The sequence below is a fragment of the Corapipo altera genome, unplaced genomic scaffold, assembly GCF_003945725.1.
Source record: "Corapipo altera isolate COAL_440 unplaced genomic scaffold, ASM394572v1 2b, whole genome shotgun sequence".
Taxonomy (NCBI): domain Eukaryota; kingdom Metazoa; phylum Chordata; class Aves; order Passeriformes; family Pipridae; genus Corapipo; species Corapipo altera.
Genome location: NW_020884874.1, coordinates 33,466,516 through 33,472,522, shown reverse-complemented (window position 1 = coordinate 33,472,522; position 6,007 = coordinate 33,466,516). Strand labels below are relative to the sequence as shown.

Genomic DNA, 6,007 nt, shown 5'->3' with positions numbered 1-6,007 from the left:
CATATCAGATTCTGGCTTTATGGTGGGAAATCCCACTGTAAATGCCTCTGAATCAGTATTTTATTTTTTTTTCCCAATTTGATTATTTTTCTCTCATTTTTCCTCTTTTCCAATGTAGCAGTGTCCTCCCCTGCTTTCATGTTTTACTTGCTGACTATTTGCTTCTGCATCTAAAGAATATGGGTACTGGGTAGAAACTTAAATACTTTTTGTTTTTAAATTGTTTTTGTATTTTCAATTGTCTTCCGGTCTTTGTAACCTTCTGTGATGGTAGATGAATTTTGTCCTGGAGTCACACAACCCAGGGAGTAATCTTTAAGACTTTCTGACAGTTCTATAGACACTCTGGGGGAATATGGCAGGCTCAGGTTCTACCACTGAGAAACTAGTGAGAAACCATCCTTTGGCAACACCATACTGCCAGGTAGGGTGTAGCAGGGTGGCAAGAGAACAGTTGTGGAACAGAAAAAAAAGAACTAATTCCTGTTTTGAATTGTCATCAGTGGTGTTTTTCAGGAGAGCAAATGCAGTGGGATCTTTTACTCAATAAGAACACACATTGCTTTTAGTGGAACAAGTTGCATGCACATTTAGTTAATGTGGCACTTAATTGATTTCTGGATGGGAGTTAAACTTTCCTGGCTAGCAATTTCACATTTATTCAAACAACTGTTTCATGAAGTCTGTATGCTTCAACCAGAATCCTCATTAATGGTTTTGGACTCCATCATTCCTATCATGATATATCCCCTGAAGAACAGTATTTGAACTGTATATCTGTAGAGCATTATACATTTAAAATTTTCATTAACAGAGGAAATTCCAGTTTGCTTCTGTAGAATAATTTTTTTCTGAAGTACCTTACCCCACAGTACATGTTTTCTGCTTATTTGCTAAATTTCAAGGAAATGAATTGCTGTTGATTACATTATTCAGCTTTTTATTCCTTCAGAGGGTGGGGGAGGAAAGCTCCAGAAAAGCCTTTTGGGCAGCAGCAGTGATCCTGTTGCATATATTCAAGCTTGGGCTGATTCTTACTAGACTCCTGTGAAATGGTGGTGCTGTGATGCTTTGGAAATCAGGGAAAAAGAAGAGTCAGCTTTTAGCCTGTAATAAGAAAGCTACTGTAGAGATGCATTTTGTTTCTTTCTTTTTATACTGAAATTTGTACTCCTGGGTTATACAGTCATTTAACTTGAGTCTTCTTTCCACAGAAAGTTCCACTTTCAAGAAAATATAAGTTCCACTTATATTTTCCCCATAATTACTCTCACTTTTCCATATCAAACAATTTCCAAGGACTCAGTGTTTTCTCCTTCCATTTAAGATACAACTATGTACTCCTGCTGCAGTCATCGTTTGTACTGCACATCATTTGTCATCACTCTGCTCTTCTCCCTGTCATGTGAAATATAAGCCATAGTTTTTCTCTTAGGGCCTAACTGTCCTTCCTCCCAGCACCAAGAGCTTAATTTCCATCTCCCATCTTGAAGCCAGAAGTGCCAGACACTTTCATCCTAATTTTTTAAAGTTCTTGGGCAAGTACTTTTGTGCTGTCTCCTGTTAGCACCGGTACTTGTGAGCAGTTCCAGTACTCTCCTCCATCACTTTGAAGTGACCCCATTGCTTTATTTCAAATGCCTGATTGTAATTTTCCTTAAAACTTCTATAATACCTACCAGAAACTCAACAAGAACTGGGCTACCATGGGCTGTGACCAATGGGCTGCCGTCAGCTGTGATTCTGAGCACTCATTTCTCCTTGTCTTGCGACTCCTGCCTGTGTGCCCGTTTGCTTGCATTTAAACGTAAAGCTTGGAGGCTGATGCTCCGTTTGCTTGTCTATGGGCTGATGCTCTGTTTGCTTGCCTGTGCTATGGGCTGTCATGTGCCACCAGCAGGCTGGTGTGTGAAGGCAAGTCTAGAAATTCATACCAAGTCTAGAAATTCACACACATGTGTGTTCAGTACTGTCCCTACAGGATTTCCTTCTGTAACTCCTGTCAAGACACTGTTCTGGGTTCCCTTTTTGTCAATGCAAGTTTGTGTGAACTTTTTCTATTTTCTTAATAAATTTACGTTTTATTTATTTTATATATTTATAGATTTATTTTATATTTATCAATCTGTAATGAAAAGTGTTACTATTGTTAAAAGTCTCAGTTTTGGCTGGTATCAAATACAAAGACAACATAAACATCAAAATTCCAGTTATATTGTAAGTTAGTTTCTCATACTTGAGTTATGTATATATATATTCAAGGAGAAACTAGAGAATAGAAATTAAAACCCTCTCCTTACCCCAGATTTCAGAAGAACCTAAAGAGACGAGTATATGCTACTTTAAAATAAATTATAATAAAAAATTTCTAGTAAAAATATTTCAGTCCTATTCTTAACATAAATGTTAGGCTTTTTCAAAAGGCTTTTATGCTTTTGCCATCTAATTGTTAGTCAAACTTTTTAATAATTAAACACTGATGGCTAGAAAAAAAATATATTAATTATGCATCTCCTAGGCCACAGAAAGAAGTTATTTTATCAGTCTACAAAATTATTTAGTATGCATAAAATTTAACATTTAATAATATCACAAAGAGCATTTATTTTAAATGTTTCCATGTTCCAATCATGTCTAATTAATACTTAAATGTTAGTGCACTGGTAATGCTGCTTTTTCTTTACTCAGTACAACTGAAGTTTTTTGTTTAGCAGCTCTTGGTTGAAGCTTCAACAAACCATATAACAGAGTAAATAGGCTACCTTTTGTAGACTTGAGAATCCCAAGGTACCTCAGAAATAAGGTTCTTGAGGAATGCTCATGAGGAGCGCTTTCTTTATAAACAAATACATGACTTAAAAAGGTTTACATCCATCAGACCTGCATTTTCATGCATAACTGCAGAAGCAGTGAAGATTGTTTTGGCTTGACTAGCATTTACAGTTGTGTACTGGAGCAAGTGTTCTAATGCTCTCTTGAATTTTAGTTCCTGAAAGATATGCTGCACTTGAAGCATATTAGACTATTCAAGAGCAAAGCCAAAGAAGAAGCCTTTAAGCTGAGCAATTATTATCTGTTAAAGTGCAGAAATATTGGTTGCAAGACAAGCAATGTAAAGATGACACAGATTGAGCTAGATGACGTGTTCTCATAGCCTCGTCTGTGGGTCTTGTCCTTCTCAAAATAAAACCTGATGTTGTTTGTTTGGGTGAAAAGATATTTCAAGTGCTAAACACTGACATCTGAATGGAACAGAAGACCTGCAAGAGGTTACTGCTGCTTTGTCAGTTATTTTACTCTCCTCCCCCTTCAGTGGCATGCACACACTGGGGCAATCTTAGCTGATGTCAAGTAGATACCTTCCAGGAGCCTAAAGCAGTGTCCCAAAGCAGTGTTAAGATATTTGAAGCCTGTATTTTATTTCTTTCTGAAACTTTCCCACAGCCTTTCTCTTCACTTCTCTTTGTTTTTTTCAGTGTTTATCTTTTCCTCCCCTGTGAACATCTTGAAAGAGTGTGAAAAAGTCCTAGATGTTTCAACAACTCATTTGTTCTCTTCCTTCAGGTGGAACCGCTGATTAAATAATCTATGCATGCTTGTGTGTGTGATCAGATGGCACTTTGGAATGTGAAGCAAGCAGTTCTATGCCAAAATATACCACCTCCTTTTGTTCACAGAAACAGAGGATAGCTTAGAAGGTGTCTTGGTTCTTTCTCAGTTTTCTTCCTGGATCCCCAAAGATGCCTATGGTTTATATGTGGATTTGTAGTACCTTTCACTCTGCTATCTACCCTTGCCAGGCCAATGAGGACTTGTTGGGGCTGTGGGCCCATGCTGACATGGCAAGCTGCCAGACTGGGACAATAGAAGCACTGCTGTATGCCCCACTCTGCATCCATGGGGCCAGTGATTCATCAAAGAGGCCAGTGGAAGCTGAGATAGCCCTGAACCCAGACTTGCCCTTAACTTGACTCAGTCCCCTTCTCCTCAACAAATCCAAACCACAAAGGGGTGAAACTGAGAGTGCTGGCTACAAGTTTAGGATATCAGCTTAGAAGAGGCACTCTCTTACCATGCTAGTTGCTATGCCATTAAAGTGGAAGGTTGGTCTCTTCTGGCAGGTAGTGTCCTGCACCAACACTTCCCGTAGTGTGTAAGTCAGTGCAACTCTTTAAGATATGCAGTTCTCTAAACAACTGTTAGATTATTTTGCAAATATCCCTATCCTGGCATCTCAGGAGATTTGAGACCTTAGAAGTGTTGTCTTCTAAGCACAATTTTGTATCTTGGTGTGAGGTCCTATGTTTTATTTGTAATTTGTTTTTCAGTCTTGGAACTAAAAGTTTGATTTTATTTCTTTAATGAAATCTATTTCATTTTTAATACTTAGATGCTGCTGGAGATGGCCCTAAGGGAAGCTCGTGAATTTTGGGTGCTGCTTTCTTTAAAGGAAACCATTTCAAATACAGTGACAAGAGCATAATCCTCAGGACAACTGTGCTGTGAGTTGTGTAATGAAATGGGCTGACAAGAATCTTTTTCCAAGCTACAAGGCTAGTACAGGAACTGGCATTACTGAATTGTGATCAACTGGCATGGAAAAAGCAGGACGCAGATACACCCCTTCTTTATCCCCTTGGAGACACTGTTGGCTTGGTGCAGCTTCCAAAGCACTTCACAAGGTGCCCGTACTTTCACAATTGGCAATGAGTGTGTTTCCTCATCTTGTAAAACATCAACAGCATATCAGAGTCTAGTCTGTGGAAGAGATCATGAATCACTTTTTTTTTTAATTATTATTTTTTAAACAAGTATACAAATCTTAATATTCTCATGGTCAGAGGAAAAAACCCCCTATAATACTGATTAGGAGGATGTCATTCCATTTCTTTTGTTTTCCCTACTTGCTAATGAGCTGGTATCATTACAGAGTCTTTGACATTACAAAGAGGTGGTGGAATCAGAGTTGAGAGCTGGGAAGAAGCAGAGAAGGGGTCTTTGGGAAAAGATGCAAGTGCTATTGCTAAGGAATGTCATAGAATCAGCTGGATTGGAAGGGACATCTGAGATGATCAAGTCCAACCCTTGATCCAATACCGCTGCGGTTACTAGACCATGGCACTAAGTGCCACATCCAGTCTCATCTTAAAAACCTCTGGGGACAGAGTATCCACTACTTCCCTGGGCAGCCCATTCCAATGTCTGATTACCCTTTCTGTAAAGAATTTCTTCCTAATATCTAACCTAAACCTCTGCTGACAGGGCTTAAGACCATGCCCTCTTGTCTTACTGATAGTTGCCTGGGAGAAGAGACCAACCCCCACCTGGCTACAACCTCCTTCTGGGGAGTTGTAGAGAGTGATGAGGTCTCCCTTGAGCCTCCTCTTCTCCAGTTCCCTCAGCCTGTCTTCATAGGACTTGTGCTCAAGTCCCTTCACCAGCCTTGTTGCTCTTCTCTGAACCTGTTCCAGCACCTCAATATCCTCCCTGAACTGAGGGGCCCAGAACTGGACACAGTATTCGAGGTGTGGCCTCACCAGTGCTGAGTCCAGGGGAAGAATCACTTCCCTGGACCTGTTTGCCACACTGTTCCTGATAGAGGCCAGGATGCCATTGGCCTTGTTGGCCACCTGGGCACACTGCTGGCTCATGTTCAGCTTCCTGTCAATCCAAACTCCTGCCTGGCTGCTCTCCAGCCACTCTGTCCCCAGCCTGTAGTGCTGCATGGGGTTGTTGTGGCCAAAGTGCAGGACCCGGCACTTGGCCTTGTTGAACCTCATCCCACTGGAATCAGCCCAACTTTCCAGCCTGTCCAGGTTCCTCTGCAGAGCCCTCCTGCCTTCCAGTTGATCGATACTCCCCCCCAACTTAGTGTCATCTGCAAATGTGCTGATGGTGGACTCAATCCCCTCATCTAAATCATCAATAAAGATATTAAACAGATCTGGGCCCAACACTGATCCCTGGGGGACACCACTGGTGACCGGCCGCCAACTGGATGCAGCAC

General features: G+C 40.6%; 1 long non-coding RNA gene across 1 annotated transcript; it reads right to left on the bottom strand.

Moving 5' to 3' along the window:
* Positions 1–958: 958 nt before the first annotated feature.
* On the bottom strand, positions 959–4,974 carry LOC113940255. Its single transcript, XR_003525422.1, has 3 exons — positions 4,864–4,974; positions 4,693–4,758; positions 959–1,069 (listed from the first exon to the last, which is right to left on the bottom strand). It is a non-coding gene; the product is annotated as an uncharacterized LOC113940255 (long non-coding RNA).
* Between the last annotated feature and the right edge of the window lie 1,033 nt (positions 4,975–6,007).